At 36.6% G+C, this 21484-nt stretch overlaps 1 protein-coding gene and 1 pseudogene across 1 annotated transcript in view; one reads left to right on the forward strand and one right to left on the reverse strand.

Moving 5' to 3' along the window:
* The window catches only part of LOC120492842 (uncharacterized), a 349229-nt gene that overhangs the window by 327254 nt on the left and 491 nt on the right, over positions 1 to 21484 (reverse strand). The window lies entirely within an intron of this gene.
* LOC148981370 (uncharacterized) lies at positions 1695 to 21387 on the forward strand (annotated as a pseudogene).

The raw sequence follows: 21484 nt of genomic DNA on the forward strand, positions 1-21484 counted from the left end.
AATACCAGGAAGTAAAACTCCATTCAGTTCTCTCCTTATCCTACACAACAATGGCTCAATAGCGAGACTGTACAATTGTCCAGAAAGAGGGCAACCCTGCCTAATACCCCTTGATATCGGTATTGGTGCACTTAGTCCTCCACCAGCTTTAACCATCACAAAAACATTTGAATATAACAACTTAATATAAGATATAAAATTATCTCCAAATCCAAATTGTTTTAAAACTTTAAGAAGATACACACGGTCAACCCGATCGAATGCTTTCTCTTGGTCCAAACAAAGAATACCCAGGTTTAAATTGTTAAATTGGTTAAAATCAATTACATCCCTTAATAAAAATAGATTATCCATAATTGACCTTTTGGGAATACAATGTCAGATCATTTCGAATCAGTAACTCCAAATAACATTTTAACTTATTTGCTAGACACTTTGACAGTATTTTGTAGTCCAAACACAATAGAGAAACTGGTCTCCAATTCTTTAAAAGACCTAGATTTCCTTTTTTGGGAAGCAAAGACAGTACAGCTCTCCGGCAGCTTACAGGAAGAGTTCCACTTCTGATGCTTTGAATTAGTACTTCATACAGATCTTGTCCTAAAATATTCCAAAAAGCTTGGTAAAACTCAACTGGCAGTCCATCAATTCCCAGAGAACGTCCTCTTGATAACTGTTTCATTGCTTCTGTAATCTCCTGAAAAGTTATTTGACTGTCCAGTGATCTTCTCCCCTCATCTTCCATCTGAGGTAAATCACTCAGCAAATCAGAAGCACTCTCAACATCACAGCTCTCAGCATCATACAGTTTTTTGTAAAAGTCAACAGCCAGCTTCTTCATTTCCACCGGATCTGACGTTATAGTCCCATCAGGCCATTGAAGATGATATAATTGTTTTTGTTGGGAGCTTTTTTTTCAAGGTTGAAAAAGAATGAAGTAGGAGCGTCCATGTCTTTAATAGAACAGATTCTCGCCCTTACGATTGCTCCTTTCACTTGTTCCTGTAATAACGAGCCAAGTCAGTCCCTCCAGGATTTCGTGGGCCTTTTTTGTGATTGTTGCGGCCTAAAATGCCTGATGTTGCGGCCGCTTTTTTAAAAAGTTGCGATAAAAGTTGTGATGTTCTTCTGCATGTTTTTATAGGTTAAAACGGCAAAGATAGATAGATTTTTACTTAAAATGCCCATATTATGCTTTTTGGCTTTTCCCCTTTCCTTTATTGTGTTGTTATATTTTTTTATGCATGTTATAGGTTTACTAAGAGAGAAAAGTCCAAAGTCCACCCTAAAGGGACTTATTATGTCCCACAGAAAACACTGTTCATCATCTGCTCTATTCTGCCCTACAAAGCAAAAAGGCAGTAACTGCATTTTTGGTCAAAAATGAGTTATTATCATTTTCATGACATTCAAGGCATCCTTTGTTATGTGACATAACATCTTATCTCAAATGTGTCATTTTGGAGAAAAATGTGAGTCGTTTGTACAGTAACTGCAAAAAGCCCTAATGAAACAAAGCAAGAGTACAGTAACATCCATTACTGTATTATTGCTATGTTTTACCAAACAAAAAATAACCGTATTGCTGCGCAGTTGTAGTTACTGTTGCCATGGTGAACACGCAGCTGATTTTACGGCATCCTCACAGGACTGTTTTAACATTTACTTATAACTTTACACAAATTTTGTTTGAGATGGCACAAAGCCGGGGAAAGAAGATGGTCGAACTGGCGTTGAAGAGAAAATACCAGAAGAATGGTAAGTAACAGTGACAGATTAAACATTTAGAGGCTAGGCTATCACAATATAAATGTCAGCCGCCAGGACGGGACATCCTCTCAGCGGTCCATTCAGATAGCGTTATGCTAAGACAGGCGATGTTTTAAATAGCTTTGCTTACCTGCCCCTGACTGATCCTCCCTGCTCCTAAGCAGTAACTTTCATTGCCGATGCATGTCAACGTGTTATTGTTCAGGTCACAAAGTTATAATCCATCCCGCGGTGAAAAAAGAATCAATAACAAGAAAAGCAATCGGCTAAGCCATTAACGTTACATCCAAGCAGTCCGCTTGATCTTCTTCTCTCTTATCAGCCTACATGAACGGCGTCTTCTTTTTTCATAGGCTAATCATTTACGGCGTTGTTGTCCAGCAGGAGAATAAATACAGCTATCAGTGTGACAGTTATTCTTTAACTTAGCGTTACGTGACAGGTGTCTGTTCAACTTAAAACACACTCTCTTCGCGGCCACTGTTTAGATAAGTTAGCGAGTAGTGGGCAATACTGACATCTTTCTCTTTACTGTTGTAAGCATCCATGCTTTCAACAAAAACAAACTTTTGCAGAGCGAGCCGGCAGGTATTTAAGCCCCCCATAGCGCTTAGACTCAAACACATTGGTTCCTGTTCCTAAGCATTTATTTATTGCACAGTTTCTTCTTCTGAATATAAAAGTATGCATTTAATTTGGAACCCGCTTAATTATATTAACCTATAAAAATGTGTTTCTCTGCATGACTGCAAGCTTTTATCCTAATGTAACTTATGATGCCAGGCTGCATTTTTGTGTGTTGTTGGCTTTCCTTTCTTAATTTTCATTAAGGGTGCAAAATTATTAATGTACTGTGTTAGCCTAATTCATGCATTATTTTGCCATGGACCTAATTGAAGTTCTTTCTTGTACAATTAAATATTATAATATACAGACATTAATATACATGTATTGATCAGAGTGAAGATATTGTCCTGTAGGTCCATATAATAATAATAATAATATTAATAATAATAATAATTTGTTGCAGTACACAGACAGACAGACACAAACAGATGTGGATTTACATTCATGCCACTATTTTTTTTCTCTTTTTCATTTAAGATGCACATGTTGGTATTCCATCAAAGAGGCAGCAAGTCCTGCCCGCTGCTGAAGAAATGGAGTTGACTATCCTGAACACTTTAGATACCACCAGCATGGACAGTTTATATAATGATATTACAGACATTATAGATTATGTCTCATCCCCTACAATGACACTGACTAAAGTGGTATTTGGAGACCCAGGGGAACAAGTTCAAGAGGCACAGCCAGAGCCCCAGCCAGAGCCACAGCCACAGCCAGAGCCACAGCCACAGCCAGAGCCACAGCCAGAGCCACAGCCACGGCCACAGCCAGAGCCACAGCCAGGGCCACAGCCAGAGCCCCAGCCACAGCCAGGGCCACAGCCAGAGCCCCAGACCGAGCCACAGCCAGGGCCACAGCCTGATGTGGAATCACGTCGACCACCAATGAGAGAGCCATGTGGTGCCAAATGTCGAAAAAGGTGTACAGACCATATTTCAGAGGAAAGACGAAGGGAGATATGGAGTCAATACTGGGAGATGACCTACACAGAAAGACGATCATGGATGTTTTACTCAGTTATCCCAATGCCAACCAAAAGAGCAACAACCGGCCCAGAAAGTCGCCGTGGCCGCTCATTCATCTACCGGCTGCAAAACCTGAAAGGAGAGCCAAGACAAGTCTGCAAAATGTTTTTCCTGTCATCATTGGGCTATCATCCTAAAAATGACAGTCTAGTCATTAGCATGATGGGGAAGTCGAACACCAGGCCACTGGTTCCATCCAAGGACCAGAGAGGCAGGCAGGCTGCAGTCAACAAGATGGACGTGAAGACCCTTGATGACCACATTGAATCCTTCCATCCTTGTGTGAGCCATTACAGACGGGAGCATGCCCCAAATCGACGGTACCTGCCAAGTGACATCACAATAAAGATGATGCATTCAGACTACCTGGATAAAGGAAACGCCTGCTCCTATGAAATGAAGCATACAGGAAGATTTTAAAAGACAAAAAAATCAGCTTTGCCAAACTTGGGGAGGAGCAATGTGAGGACTGTTTGGAACATGCTGAACATGTGAACTGCCACAAAGGGGAGACTGAAAGCTCAGATTGCCCAGAGTGCCAAAGGTGGAACAAACATAAGCAGTCTGCCCTAGAGAGCCGCCAAAGCTACCAGGCAGATGCAGCCTCTCTGGCCGGAGTCGGACATGACATCAGTTCGAAGCGTGGACCTCCAGAAGGTGATAATGCTGCCACGCATGCCAGGAGTGAAGTCATCTGTATTTACTCGTCGCATAGTTGCATACCACGAAACATTTGCCTCAGTGGGGAAAAACAAAACAAAAAAAAACACCATCTCTGTATTGTGGCACGAGGGAATGGCTGGGCGAAGTGCAGCGGAAATTACATCAGCATACACAACTGCATTGGAGAAGGAGCGGGATGTACGCCACACCATATTCTGGGTGGACAACTGCAGTGCACAGAATAAGAACTGGTGCCATCTATCCTCACTCATCACTCTTGTGAACAGTGACACCATTTCACAGGAGGACATCACATTAAAGTTTTTTGAGAGGGGACATACGTTCATGAGCGCAGACAGTTTCCACCATGGTGTCGAGCAGCAAATGAGGAGCCGTCCAGGTGGTGTGGTCTACGACTTCGAGGACTTTGTGAGTGTTGTGGCAAGCTCCAACTCCAGGAAGGTGGATGTTGTCAAATTGGAGAATGCCAATGTGCTAGATTGGAGGGATGGCCACTCCATCGTCAAGGTCAAGAAAGCGCGAGCACCAAAGCTTAGAGATATGGCGGAGATTCAGGTGCGGCGTGGCTCCAAGAACCTCTTTTACAAACTATCCCATACAGAGAATGAATTTAAGGAATTGGACTTCCTCATGAAGAAATTCTCGCTGAAGGTGCCCACTGTTTTGAGACCACAGAATAGAGGGGTTGAGGAGGTCAAGAAGAGAGACATCATCAGTAATCTTTGTCCTCTCATGCCACCAAACAGGAGGGTGTTCTGGTATTCCCTGCCTGTGAGCAATGTTGTGTGTAATGAGGAGTAATAACCATATGAAATGTGGTGTTCATCAATTATTATTTTTATTATATATAAAATAATAATTGTATAATAATAATTTATCTATCTTTATTTATCTATAATCTACAATCTATTAATAAATGTATGTTTACTAATTGGAAATATCTGTCCCATGTATTCATTTCATTCAGTATTTTCTGTTTATAAATCTACTTAAACAGAGACTGCACCATATAAAATCATCAACTTGTTTATCTTAGTTATCATCATAAGAGTTTGAAAAGCCTTAGAAACACTCAGAAAAACTGATTTTGTTTTACTCTGTTGAACTGGGGCCCGTTTCAATAAGGAGGTTCAACCAACTCTGAGTTAAAGCTTGAACTCTGAGTTGACTTACCCTGAGATGGGAAACTCTGAGTTTTCGGTTACAGAACAGCTGAAATGAGTTAGTTGAATCAACTCTGAGTTGACTGACTCTGAGTTAAGCGCGTGCACCACAACTATAAAAAGCCATTATCAATGGAGCGCAGATATTATGAGTCACCATGGCAACAGCCAGACAAAAAAAGAGGTGTTGGGTGTAATTAATTACCAAGTAATCTAAATATTGTAATTTAATTAAAGGGATTACTCTTAATTCTTCTGTAATTTAAAATAAAATATGATGCAATTACATTAAATAGGCCTACTGCATAAACTATAGACCAATTCAGTATAAAACAATAGTGGATTTAACATACATTTTTAAAAGGTATATATTTTTATGTAACCTTCTCCCTCTACACACTTTGATCAATTCAAGAATAATTCATGCAATTGTATATTGTTAATTTGAAAGCATTAAAAGTGCAGTTTCTTGTCTCTTCTCCTTGTATTAATCAAGTGGTTGAGGTTGATATAGGATTTAGTAATATGTAGACCAATACTTTCTAGAGATAGTAATTGTTACATTAATCTAACCACACCGTTGAAGATGTCATTTGTTGTTAATAATTCATAATCATAACTATTTTAGAGTAACTTACTGTTATAATATCAGAGGTGAAACTGGAAGAATGTTATTCAACCTAAAGTAGGCTTCTATTACTTTGATAATTTTTTACTTAAGTAAAAGTAAAAATACCAGTCTAAGTAAAAAGTAGTTAATTTAAAACATGAGTAAAAGTTGCTGAGTAACTTGTTTAACAGCAGGGGTGGGGTGGGGGACTCCCCCATGTGGGGTTGTAACGTATGAGAGTTTCACAGTATGAGAACCGTCTCAGAAAATATCACGGTTTATGGTATTAAACAATTATTAAATATATAAACTGCATTATTAAATTACAGTTATTATTGTCATCAGTTAAAATGACAGTTAAATAAATTAAACATTAGTTCAATAAAACGATCAACTTACTTCAATAATTGATTATGAATAAGATTAACATCTTATTTTTTTATCATTAATAACTTATTAAATTATGTTAGTTCTATTAAATTTTTTTAAATGATTTAATAGAAATATATGATCAAAAACAGTGGTAATCACAAAAGTTTAGCAAACGTTTTAATCCTTTTATTTTCTGGTAAAGTGCTGCAAAACAGATTTAGTCAATTAAACCATGGACAAACAATATATATATATTCCTTAAAGAATGTGTAAATACATTTTAGTGTTGGTGTTTAAACAGCACTTACTCTTAAAAAAGGGGAGGAGACCACAAGAAACTCTGGGTTTACTGAAGAAAACCTGCTCCCGACCAGGTTAGGTTCACAGAGTAAGTTACCATGGTAACTGACTCTAAGTATAAGTTACCTCTCTTTCAGAAACGGGCTTGACTTACTCTGCTTTCTCGGGTTTGATATACCCCCCTTTCTGAAACGGAAAACCCAGAGTTTCCCTCAGTTCAGGGTTAACATACTCAGAGTTTTCACTTAACCTCCTTTCTGAAACAGGCCCCTGGAGTTTAATTTGCATATTATTGCTCCAAAGAAAAGTTCTTTTGCAGTGCTTTAACATTAATGTGATTTGTAGGTATAGCAGATCCTACATTACAGATACAGAAACACCCCCAGACACACATTAATCTAATTCACATAATAATGTGGTCCTATTCAAAATAAGTTGTCCCCATTTGGGCCTTGATACAGCTTAGCAATGTCGTTTCAGCACCAGAACAGCTTCCGGGTCGAAAATATTGACCTAAAATGGTTCAATTAGTTTGGGTTTGCTATATCCATGATCATAAAAACAAATGTTTACAATTATTTCAAATACAGTGTATCTAACACACCCAAAGCCCAAGTTGTGGCAAAACTGTTTTTTTTAGAATCTGTAGATACTGTCTTTTTCCTTGTGTATGGAGCCACGTTTTTGGAAAGTAATACAAAGCAAGAATACAGTAACTGCAAAATAGGGGTAAAATATCAAATTAAATATGAGATTGATATGTACAAAGAATAAGTTCATTTAGAGTAAAAAAAAACAGCCACATGTCCAATAATCTACCTACAACTACTTGGGCTGGATGACAGGATAACTTTAAAGTCATTTTTCTCAGTTCTGCACTCAGCGTAGTTACTGCCTTTTTGCTTTGTAGGGCAGTATTGTAGTCCAGAATTGACTTAAGAGACAAAGTCACACACTTTATAACACACGAACAAACTAACTAACCATTAGTAACCATAAAATGCAAAACAAACGATTTAAAGACACAGCAAAACCTAACAAACTAAGCTTCTTCTTTTTTTTAAACAAGATCTGCACCTGCAAAAAAGTCAATGTGCAGAACCTCACAAACATTAAGCAGCATTTATGTTGAAAGATGCCAATACTAATAAAGTGCAAAATACAGTTTTAGGAATAGCCACTAAAGTTAAATGGTGGAAAAAACAAATGTTTGATAATGTATTTTAATATAGCTAATATAATATAATATAGCCGCATATCCAATAAAGCTGTTCTCATTTGCTTAATTTTTTTTTGTCAGACAATAGAACGAGTCGGCTAGCTATTTTTTATGTGTAAAATTTTCTGAATTGAGAGAGTTCGGGAACTGAGTGAACTAATGCACTGTGGTAGTGAGTAGCCTATTACAAGTGATAAACACAAGAAAAGAAAGGAAAATAAAATGGCCAAACTCAATTCTTTAAATATAAAACAAAAGAGAAGCAGATAAGTGATAAGTCCGTGGAAACAACACTGCTCATTCGCGTCTGTCAGCTGCCGTGCTGCTCCTCTACTGCAGCCGTTCGCAGAGAGAGGTGTGACGGCAGGGAGAAAGCAAACCTCGCGCTCGCAGGATTGTGCTGGCAACATTTGTCCAAAAAGCCGCTAGATTTGTCTCTAGTCGCTTTTTTTATATCACTAAATATAGCGACAAAGACTAAGTTGGCAACATTGGTCTTTTCTGTTATTTTTGTAGGTAGCCTAAATGTGAGACGTTGGCAGTCCACATCTGCTGCGTCTTCTGAACAAACCAAGTGAGTTTGCTGACGTATGACGACGCTTTGCAGGAGACCGCGGCGCGATGATTCGACAAAGTTGCAGAAAAGTTGCGGTGATTTTTCAAAATTGCAAGGCGCACTGAATTCACGTGGATTTGTTGAAGTTGCGTTAATAGTTGCGATCGCGACATTGCGAAATCCTGGAGGGCAGGGCCGGCTTTGCCGACAGGCGACACAGGCGGCCGCCTGGGGCGCCATCTGCTGGACGGGGCGCAAATTGCAGAATTGAAAAAAAAAAAGTTAATCAAATGTATGTATCGTATGATGAAAGCTGCACACACGCTGTACACTTTTACTGTGCATTGTCCACACACTGCTTGTTTTTGTACATTTATTTTACAAGATTATACAATCCTAAAAAACGACTGAGTCACTCTGACAAGCAGCTGTCAAACTCACGCGCGTTGCTCAGCAACCGAGAGTGGCGCGAAAACATCTGACAGCAGGTTTTAGCGCTTTAGTTTCCTCGGTGTGTTCCACGCGGTTCCGTGCCGTCGGCTCAAAATAGTCCTCGTCGGCTTTGTTTCGCCCGATTCGACATGTTGACAAGGGGATGCGCGCGTATATTCAAAACGGTAAGCATGCGCTGCTTTGTTTACGATATGTGTAACGTTATCTGCGGCGGCAGCGTCGGTTTTCCTTTTTGAATGACGAATATAGACTAATATATCTGCAGAAATAAAAAGTTGGCTCATTGCACGCAAACGCAGAACGCACATTATAGCTGACAGTCACCTGTTCTCTTTCAGTCATGGTTCAAGTGCAGCTTTTTACCCCGACAAGAGGCGACATCGGCTTTCATCAGCACTAGTTCGTCGGCATTATACCTTCGTTTCCTGTTTACACTTCTGGGCTTCGGGGTATATATGACCCCAACAATTTATTGAGTAATTGTACAAAAAATATACATTTTTAATCATACAAATATTATATTTTTTTGTTTACTTCTCATCTATTCATTAATGCTGTTTTTGGAGATATACATTTTTATCCATTTACCACACAATTCCTCAACTACACCATTAGCTTGCATATGAAATATTATTGTTTATGATACATTGCATTTATGCTCTAGTGCTAGGCCTTCATTTCTGTGTAAAAATTTTCAGATTTATGCCGGATTTATATATATATATATATATATATATAGGGGGGGGGGGGGCACTCTCGCCTTGGGCACCAAATAACCTAGAGCCGACTGCCAAGTTCTTTCTTTTTCTTATTTAACAGCTCAGTCTGCTCAGGTTCATTGTTATTAAAAAAAGTACTTTCCATTTTTTGAATGTCTTTCTCCAAGCTTTTTACTGCAAACTTCACTCTTGCTGTATTATGTGAACTATAATTTTGACAAAATATTCTTACTTGTACTTGCCAACATCCCACCACTGTCACATGTTTTCAAAAGAATCTTTCTGCATTTTCCATTTATTCCAGAATAATTTAAAACTATCACAAAATAAAGCATCTTCTAATAACTTAACATTAAAGTGGCAAAAATAATTTGGCTTTGTAGTTGCCTTCATGTTTAAATCAAATAAAACCAAGTGGTGATCTGAAAACCCAACAGGTAAAATAGCAGTATTCATCACCTTATTATTCCATCCTTTATCAATATAAAATCTGTCAAGTCTTGCCCCACTTATCCTATTCTCCAATGTTTTGACCCATGTATATTGTCTGATTAATATATTTCTTTTCCTCCAAATATCAATCAAATTAAGCTCTTTTATAATTTTTAATAATACCACACTAGACTCATAATGAGGTTCCTCCCCATTCCTATCAATTGTATAATCGACCGTACAATTCCAGTCCCCTCAAATGATAACACACACTTGATCTCCAATTTTTTGAACAGCATTTTTTAGTTTCATAAAAACCTCCACCCGCTCAGGCCCAATATTTGGTGCATAAACATTTATAAGCACAAACACAGTTCCCTTAAATTCTATATGAATTAATAATACTCTTCCCTTTACAACTTCATCTACGTCTAAAACATTCACATTTATATTTTTTGAGAACAAAATGGCTAGACCAGAACTCAAATTCGTCCCATGGCTTAGCACACATTTCCCTTCCCACCATCTATCCCATTCCGACTCATTATCTGTATTGGAATGTGTCTCTTGTAAAAAAAATAATATCCACCTTCTTTTTAATTCTACATAATTCTGACACCATTGACATCTTATTTCCATCCCTCCCCCCATTTATATTTAAGGAGCCTGCTCTCAAAAACTCCATAAAAAGGGAAAGATGTAAAAGGGACAAGAATAGAGTGAGAAAATAGATAGCCAACACACTGTAAAAAATTTACTGTAAAATTTACAGTAACTTACTGGCAACGATTAGCCAGTAAGTTACTGTGAATACTCTTTACAGTAAGGGTACTGTACTTCCATTTACAGTATTTTATGTTTATACTGTGAATTCAAAAACAATTAAATACTGTGATTTTAGTTGTATTTACAGTAACTTACTGGCTAATCGTTGCCAGTAAGTTACTGTGAATACGTTTTACAGTAAGGGTAGTGTACTTTTCACAGTATTTTATGTAAACACTGTGAAATCAAAAACATTGAAATATTATGATTTTGGTTGTATTTACAGCATTGATTGTTTTACTGTAGAAGAAAATTTCAATTTAATTTACATACAAAAAACGTTAAGCACTGTTTTTTATGTATTGTATGCAACACAGTACTATAAACAGTAGATAACGGTTAAGCACTGTAAATTCAGTTTCTCACTGTACAATTTAAATACTATATCACTATCATTTAATATTAGCCATCATTAAAAGAAACACCCATTTTTCTAAAACATTGCAATCAACTGCAGACAATAAGAAAATTGTTAACAGTTATTTATTTAAAAAGATTTGGTGAACAGAAATGACAAAACAGGTACAACAAAGGGATAATGGACATTGGACAACATTATACCATCCAAAGTTAATGCACGTTCTATGCAAGTAATGTGGCCACAACACCCAGCGGAGTGTTAACTTTAGATAGTCTAATGGCGTGAAGTCTATTATCATGCTTATTCTACTGTTGCTAAATTCAAAGGAACACTCCGACTTTTTGGGACTTTAGCTTTTTCACCGTATCCCCCAGAGTTAGATAAATCCTTACATACCTTTTTCATCTCCATGCGTGCTGTAACTCTGTCTGACACACCCACCGCTAGCCTATAGCTTAGCACAAAGACTGGATGTAAATGGTTCCAGCTAGCATACTAATCCCAATAAGTGACAAAATAACGCAAACATTTTCCTATTTATGTTGTGATTTGTCTAAATCAGAGTGTACAAATAACAAGGTCATATGAGACACAGCCATCTTTTAACCGTAAATTGGGAACTATATTTTCAGAAGGCGAAGCACTGCTACTTGAGCGGAGTGATAACCGCAGCACCTGAGACGCACCGTGGAGAGGAGCAGAGAGTTCGTTCAGAGTTGGATTAATAGAGTCAGCAATTACTAGATAGTGAAAGCATAGTTTACAATCATGGGTGTTCGCTGTATTGTAAAGAGCTGCGACAATAAATGGGAGACCAGGTAATGCCATGTTTCATAGAATTCCAAACAAAAATGCATCCTGACTAATAAATATCACAGGTCAGCATTTTTGTTTGGAATTCTAAGAAACATCATGTCATTACCTGGTCTCCCATTTATTGTCGCAGCTCTTTACAATACAGCGAACACTCATGATTGTAAACTATGCTTTCACTATCTAGTAATTGCTGACTCTATTATTCCAACTCTGAACGAACTCTCTGCTCCTCTCCATGGCACGTCTCGGGTGCTGCGGTTATCACTCCGCCCAAGTAGCATGCTTCGCCTTCTGAGAATATAGTTCCCAATATTTATACGGTAAAGATGGCTGTGTCACATATGACCTTGTTTTTTGTACACTCTGTGACTATACAAATCACAACATGTAAATAGGAAAATGTTTGCGTTATTTTGTCACTTATTGGGATTAGTATGCTAGTTGGAGCCATTTAGACCCAGTCTTTGTGCTAAGCTAGGCTAGCGGTGGGTGTGTCAGACAGAGTTACAGCATGCACGAGATATATCTAACTCTGGGCGATACAGTGAATAGGCTAAAGTCCCAACAAGTTGTCGTGTTCCTTTAATTTACGACTGAAGAAAATTTTACAAAACGTTTTTTTAAAGTTACAGAGCAAATTGTTATTAGTTCATTCAATAGTTCTGTATGACAGGTTGCTATGACGGAACAATAGGCTAATACAAATTGATACAACGAGCCTATTTCATTACAAGATTTGTAAAGTTACAGAGCAAACTGTTACTAGTTCATTCACTAGTTCCGTATGACTAGTTGCTATAATGGAACAATAATGCAAATTGATACAATACAGTCAAAAAATTTAACTACTTTGAAGTTGTGCAAATAACTGATTACCCCATTCTAAAGAGCAATAAATAACATTATGGCAATATTGAAATAAAATAAAACATTGAACATTAAAAAAATATATATTTAACATTTGCATGAACATTTAAAACAGAAAGGAAAATAAACTTCCCCTGCCACTTGGCAAAGGTCTATGGCCTCTTGCATGCCTTGACCTTGGAGACAGAGAATCCTATTTGGAGCCCTGAAATTAAAGAAGAAAACACATTAAATCGACTGAATGGTTTCGAAAACGGTAAAACTCAACTGTTTAACTCTGGGAGAGTTGTAGAGCCAATAAAAAACAAAAGTGGAGTGTTCCTTTAACAAATACAACTTATTTAAATAATTTAGGCTACTAGTAAATGGTGAAATTAACATTTAGAAAGTTTAATAAATGCTGTAGAAGTGCAGTTTATTAATAGTTAATGTTAACTAATGTAGTTAACTAGAGTTTAATAAATGGAACCATATTGTAAAGTGTTACCAATTTGTTATACACCGATTCAGACGTCTCGTGACAGATCAGTTATTTTAACTAGAGCCCGACTGATAAAGGATTTTGAAGGCCGATACCGATACAAATATTTGTTGGTTTTAAAATCCGATATTCCTATATATCGGCCGATATATATATATATATATATATATATATATTTAGAAACACGCAACAAAACATAACAGATTACCCTAACATTAGTTATTAGTAGTTATTTATGAGTTTTAACTAGTATAGATGGTATAGCATGGTAAACGTGCGTGCCAGTGATGCAGAATTGACCACGCATGGTCAAGATCAACCTCTTGAAAGCAGATGGACTCTAAAACAGTGGGCATCGCAATTCAACAGCCATACTGACACCTGTTAGCATTGCAAACCCGCTCTTCGCCCCAAACCACCACCGGCTGTTCTACATAGCAACGTAACTTACATGGTGTTGACGAGACGGGAATATGATGGCAGACATCGTGAACAATGTTTGAACACGTGAACACAGTGCAGATTGTCAACATAACATTAGACATTGTCTTTTTGTCTAATAACTGTACCTAACATTAGTCGTCCGCGGTCAAAACACTGTGGTGTAAACAGTTTGATGTTGGGATATTCACTGCCCAAAGCCTATTAACTAAAGCCAACCAACCCCGTTACGTCACATGTTAGAATACTGCGCAATGGCGGCACCCTGGTGGCGAAAGATATAAAGTTTTTTCTTTTTTTCTTTTATATGTTTACATTTGTCATGTGTCTTATATAATTGTTGATTATAGTGGAAATCCATCTAGTAAATCATGTAAACTTGATTGACTGCTTAATTTCCCCTTTAAAGGATTAGTTCTTAAAGGAGAACTCCAGTGCAAAATGAACCTTTGGTCTAATAACATATTGGTACCTAGTCGACCATTCTCTGAGATTTGTTTTTATGATAATCGAATGTAAAGAGTTTTATCTCTAAAAACTGTTTAGTGTATAAAGTTAGTATATGGGGGCATTGACTAAGTAAAAAGAAATCGCTAGTTAATACCACTAACAAGGCTCAAAATAGCCCCACACTAACATAGTAATTATAGTAATAGTAATTATTACTATTACTATTAATTATTAATTATAAGGAAATTTACATTTTGAGGTAAACTAATCCTTTAGGTTTAAAATAAAAATGTTTAAATGTAATATATTTTTCTCATGGTCCTTATTTTAAATAGGTCATAAAAATATCAATAATTGTCGATATCAACCAATATGAAACACTTACAGTATATCGTGATACAGTTTTCAGACATATCGCCCAGCCCTATTTAGGGCCCTATGATTTCCGCGATAACGAAATCGCGGAATTGGCCAATTAACGCGGAATCTAGTGTTAACGCGGAATTTCGTAGATTTTTGCATATTTGGTTTGAAATTCTGTTTTTGTGTGGGGGAAGAACGTATGTCTGGTGAAAATGCAGACCGGGGGAAGCAAATCTGGGCGACTCAACCCCCCAACCCGTCATTTCAGCTCCAATGACGAAATCAAAACAATGAAAGCATGGCGAAGCGGCTCTCCTTTCGTCGACTAAAAGTTAAGAAACTCAACGCTATAAGCCTTCAGTGCCGAGCAGTTCGCACGTGACTTATGCAGTGTTTCCCACACTTAATTCGCCGCCACATACTGCGTTTCGGTTTTTAACACTATTTAAAACACGCAGCGTATTCATTCAGTTGTATTTCCCCGCTCTCCCTCCGTCTCTCTCTCACTCACGCGTCTCTCACACACACACACACACACACACAACGTGCACACCACGTCTGTCTGAGGCGCCGGACTGGACAAAGGCGAAGCGAACTCCATGAGAGACAGAGTGTGACTTTATTTAAACTTATAAACTAATATAATTTATATTACTGGACAGTTTAAAGCTCATAACCATATTTTGTTGTTACTTGAAGAGTGCAGTGTTATGTTGCATCATGCAGTATTTGTCCTGAAAAGGCTACTGAGTAATTGTCTGTATTACCTCAATAAATTTAAGGTCATTCCTAATTTATTTTTATTTTTTTAATACATTTTTATCATTAACTTTAAAAGCATACTATTTTTTACAACTAAAATAACAGTCAAGGGTAAAAAAAACCCCAATTCCCTAAAATTAAAACGGAAAAAACGAAATTTGGGAAAAAATAAAACGGAATTTGGGAAAAAATAAAATGGATTTCATAGGGCCCTACCTATTACATTACATTTTAAAGGGAGAAGATGATTTTGAACAGCTTTTCAATTGTCAATGTGCTTTTACATTGCAATCAAATTATTTAATATAAAAATACCTCTGATCAAACTCCAGCGCTGTGCTGGCTTCCACCGGTTGAATACGTAACAGGCGAAGAGAGCGGCCAAGCCAGTGGTGAAGTCCACCATGTGAGCACCAGGTGGGGTTACGACCCTCCCCTTGATCGACAGCATCCATTTTTTTGCAGTCTCTCCTTAGTAAAGACAAGAGTCATCACAAAAATTATATTTCATAGCGATACATTCAATAAAAGATTTTTTCCACATAAATTATTGTAAAAACAGGGCAGGGAGCATACATATCTTCGAAGCAGTGGATTAAAGGATTGATTAGTTCACCTCAAAATGAAAATCTCCTAATAATTTACTCACCCTAATGCCATCCAAGATATCCATGTCTTTCTTTCCTCAGTGGAAGAGAAATTAAGTTTGAGGAAAACATTTCTTGATTTTTCTTTGGATAATGGGCTTCAATTGTAAACAACGTTTTAAAGTCCAAATGAATGCAGTTTCAAAGGTCTTTGAAGTACTTCAACGCACTATACAGGTTCCCAGCTGAGGATTAGGGTCTTATCTAGCGAAATGATCAGTCATTTTCTGAAAAAAAAATTATAATTTATATACTTTTTATCTACAATTGTTGGACTACTGGAGCCCATTATTCAAAGAAAAATCTAGAAATGTTTTCCTACAAAAATGTCATTTCTCTTTCATTGAGGAAGGAAAGAAAGACATGGATATTTTGTAAATTATTCGGAAACTTTTATTTTGAGGTGAACTAATCCTTTAAATAGCAGTTACTGGTTTGGTGATAGAAAAACAATGAGTGATACAGGCATAGCAAGCAATCTGAAATGGTAATCACGACATTATAGGTGGCTACTAAAAATAAGAGAGTAACTTACTCCACATAACTTAAGATTTTGAAGTGACTGCTGACTAGTGCAGAGAATGGCACCACACAAACTCTGCATTCACTAGTGTTTTCCAGAAACGTTGCTTTGCTTGTGCATAAAGTTATACATTAAGGATTTGTTAACAGTGAATGTGAAACTTACCAAGCATGACAATCCTTGGAGTGATAGGAAGGAGACAGCTGGGCCTCTACATCTGAGGGAGTGGTAACGTTAGTCTCCTATGCCAGCAAAGATAAAGAGTCACTCGAAAGAAGGTAACTAACTAGGATAGAAAAAGCTTTATAAAAATTGTTGATAAGAAAGCAATGAGCCTTTTTTTCTCTTTAGGTTTGTGCATGTTTACTCATAAAAAAACTAAGTAACTTACCACAATAACTTTATCAATTACCACTCTAAGTTACATCAATTTTCTCTTAATTAAAACATTGTTCACACAGTGGACAACAGTGACTTTAACTGTTAAGTTACCCAGCATTTAACCAATAATTGAGATAGACGTTAGCACCATGTTAGTTAACTTAACGTTATTATTGTGAGGTGAGGTCTATTAAGGAAAAAATGCTCAACCACCAATAACATAAACCTGACACAAACAAACCTGTATTTACTTGAACAATTGGAGGCTTGTCAACCTGCATTATGTTGGGGGTGTAAAATGGTACGTAAAGTTAACGTTACTTAACTTACTGATTTTCTGGAAGTCCCGAATCCCCATTAGCAGTTGGTGAAGGATCCGCGATCCCAAGATGGAAACTCCGGCTGAGGCAACGGGTGGGGAAAAATATTCTCCTGGCTAGCTAGCTACCGATAACTAGGTAAACTGTTGACTAACTAATACTAATAACGTTTTAAGGCTGTAAAAACATCTCCGTCGGCGCTCTCACGGAAACGTTTTCGCTGAATTCCTCTCAGGCAAAAAGTGAAAGATATCAACACAAAGACGAAAACAAAATAAATAACGTTACAACCACAAGACAAAGCCGTCTATAAAGAAACGCACATTTGAATAATACTAGACTTATTAACGGAGCTTAACGTTAAAGGCTGTTACGAAAACGTAAATTCGACAATTAACTTAGCTTTTCTGTCACTGACGACGAAACAGAAATTCAAATGCTTCTTTCGCGCTTTTTTCTAACAGACTCGGCTTTGACTGCCTAAACCCCGCCCACTCTGACGGCGTTTTGATTTCACCTTGCAGCTCAGAAACAGCTCTGGAAACTTGCACATTTATCTCTCCTGCTTTCGAAAAAAAAAAATATATATAACACTGATTTTTGTAAAATAAAAATCCCATGTTACGTATTTATGTTAACCAGGCAGCCCCAATTTTGGAAAGTAATGCACATGACATAACCTACACATAATAAAAAGGTTTCTTCATTCTGAATAGTGTATATATATATATATATATATATATATATATATATATATATATATATATAAAATGGAATAGAAAGCTCATGCAGCAGGTGCATCAGAGTACAAGTTCACAAGGGTTACAAAGAAAGATATGATAAAAAAAAGGAAAATTACAGTAGTTTACTTTACTATTTACAGTACTTTAGTGGCTGTATTGTGATTTTTTACAGTAATGCTTTGACTACTGTGATTTTCACTGTAATGCTTGAACTACTGTGATTTTTAAGGTCTTACTGTAAACTTTACAATATTCTACTGTAAAAATCTTTTACAGTATTGTTACTGTGACATCTACAGTAAATAACTGTAGATTTCACAGGCATTTTTTACAGTGCACCCTGTGTGTTTTAATCATTTTGTAAGGCGTTTGCTTTGCTCTTTCTTAACTTCGTTAGGATCTTTCTTAACCGAAATCTTTTCTGCTTACTAAGATCATCAAGACTAACGTTTGTTTGCAACAAAGTCACTGACGCTATAAATTTCCCTATGTCTGGGAAGAAATCTTTGACTTCCACAGTCTTTCCAAAAGTCGCATCTAAAAAGTTATTAATTTCTTCAAGTGTATATGAAGAGTTCAGATGCAAAAGCCTCTAAGTGCCATTTGAAATTTTCTTCTTTAATGATGATTTTTATCAAACTTGTATATTTAAGTTCAGTAATTTCACTTAAATAACAATTAATATGTAATTATCATTGCAGTTTAAGTGAAATTACTGAACTTAAATATACAAGCTTGATAAAAATTATCATTCTAGAAGAAAATTTCAAATGGCACTTAGAGGCTTTTGCATCTGAACTCTTCATACACTCTAAAAAGAGATGTGTTAAAAAACAACACACATCATGTGTTGATGGTATTTTGACACAAGTTTAACACAATGTGTGTTAAAATGTAACTGGATAGAATTTTAATGGGTGGAGGGAAGTTTGTGTTTATGAACCTAATTAGAGGTAGTATATTTTATATGGTATCCCATAACATGCTCTAAAATAAATGAAACAATACATTACAATAAATAAATAAAATCTTAATTCATAAAAAAAACTTCAGATTAATGAGTGTTTTTGGCAGCCAATCACATCATGCATCGGTTTCAATGTTTTTTTCAAATGCTGATTTCACTTGTTATTAATAACTAATTTATTATAACAAAAAATTTATTTCTGTCAGACGTCTACAGAAACACTTATTGAGAATTACCAGGTTTTGTGTTGATGATTCATTGAATGTTTGTTTTGATGTCACCAGAATCGTGATTAGTGGCAGCTTTATTTGGGCTCTTGACCCTTCACTCTTTACCATTTGTTTCTCTGTTTGCTGTTTCTGTGTATTTATATTGCACATCTGAAACAGTTGAAATTATCTTGAGGAAAAAGATCATTAAATGTTCATTTTTCAACATGATGTTTTTTAACATAGCAAGAGAAGTTTAATGTTTAAGAGATAACTTATATATGATCACTTATATTTGATAACAGATATTCAGTGTTTAAATTATATTATGGTGTACGCTACCTTATGCTATAATTCTTTAAAAAATATGTTTAGAGACAGTTTAAAGCTGCAGCAGAAACTAGTCAAATACAGACATCAAGAATCAGCATATAACTCTCAACAATGGTGGCAAAGCTTCATGTCTCTAGTATAAAGCTCATCTATAAGTCCCAGCATGCATTGCGGCATGGAACTTTTCGTTTGTCACCATTATTGAGATCCATACGCTGATTCTTGATATCTGTGTTTGACTGGTTTCTGCTGTAGCTTTAAACTTTTTTTTGTCATTCTGCACTTTTTAATTGCTGGATGTAGTTTCACAAAATCTTCAGAACTAACAATACATCATTAAAATAAAGCACACCATCCATACACTCAAAAACTTGATCATAACTTGCTGATTATGACATCATTAAGAACCATCTGATCATATTTTCTCGCAACATAACAGATGTATTTGATTAAAATACAGTTACAGCAGCCAGAGAAACACTAAAACAAGAGTAAAGGGTCAAGAGCCCAAATAAAGGAGCCATTAATCACGATTCTGGTGACTTGAAATAAAACTGAAATGAAACATCAAACCTCTGTTAATTCTCAATAAGAGCTTGTCTATGTAGATTAATGATGTTTAAAACATCCAAATGTTCAAACAAACATATTAAACATCACTGGACTACATAAACACAAGTTACCAATACGTGTCAGTGTTCATCCAAACACTTTTGTAAGCACACGGGAAGTAACTTTGGCAAATACTCTCCGACTACAGTCACATGTGACGCATATCTGACACAAGTTGTGTTACTATAACACATTAGTGTGTAAAAGGTTTCAACAACACACTGCTGCCGTCTAACACATTAGTTGTGTTAAACGTAACAACAAAATGTGTAATCCTTATAAACACAGAGATGTGTAAAGAAACAACACAGGTTGTGTGTTAAATTTGACACAACATGTGTTGTCCTTGAGCAAACACACTACATGTGTTAAAATCTACAAAACGTGTTAAAATCTACACAACATGTGTTAAAATCTACACAAAATGTGTTGTCACTGAGCACACACACTACATGTGTTAAAATCTACACAACATGTGTTAAAATCTACACAAAATGTGTTGTCCCTGAGCACACACACTACATGTGTTAAAATCTCACAGCATGTGTCATTTTTAACATCTCTTTTTACAGGTTGTGTTATTTACAAAATCATTTTATAAGAGTGCACCAGTGTAAATAAAACTTATTTACACGCAATATTTTGTCAGTTGCTACATTTTAATCTAATTCAAAGTGCAAACTTAGTGAAATCACACTCCCTGTGTTAAGAACAATAACACACTGGTTGAGTTAAAAGTAACACAAAATGTGTTGTCCTTAACTAGACACACAGGTGTGTTAAGATATAACACAGGTTGTGTTGTTTTTAACACATCCATTTTAAGAGTGTATGTATCCTCCATGATTTGTGAACCAATATCTGACATTTCAGAGAAATTATCATCATCTCCCATTTCAGAATCATTGCACATGTCAACACTTCTAGATACTTCAGAATCATCAGTTTGAACAATTTCAACATTAATTTTTCCTTTGTTAACATCCTCAGTCATCATTACACTACTTTCTCCTATTTCAGACACCTCTTCTTGTCCAATAGAAATCTCGTTTTCATCAACACCATTTTTCTGAAATTTACTTTCAATCAAAACAGCATTAACATCGTTCCTTTCCACTGTAATCGGAGTTGGCACTCTCTCATCATTTGTCTCATCAGTATATGGACATCTTCCTTGTCTCTCTGAACATCCTCACCAACAACACGCTGTTCAGCTTCAGCTACCTCCTCCTGCCTATCCTGGGCCTTATGAGGGCACGCCATCCGCTTATGGCCAATATCCCCACACTCAAAGCATTCCATGCTACCAGTATTGGCATAAACTATACGTTTTTCCCTCGTGGGCAACTCTAAATTATACATCCAGCTCCGGCTGATTCAAAAACAAACACTTGCCTCCTAAAAAACGTGCTTCAAAGCTTCGTTTCTGCATCTCAGTGGAATAGTTCTA

The sequence above is a fragment of the Pimephales promelas genome, chromosome 5 (genome assembly GCF_988280905.1).
Source record: "Pimephales promelas chromosome 5, fPimPro1.hap1.1, whole genome shotgun sequence".
Classification (NCBI taxonomy): Eukaryota; Metazoa; Chordata; class Actinopteri; order Cypriniformes; family Leuciscidae; genus Pimephales; species Pimephales promelas.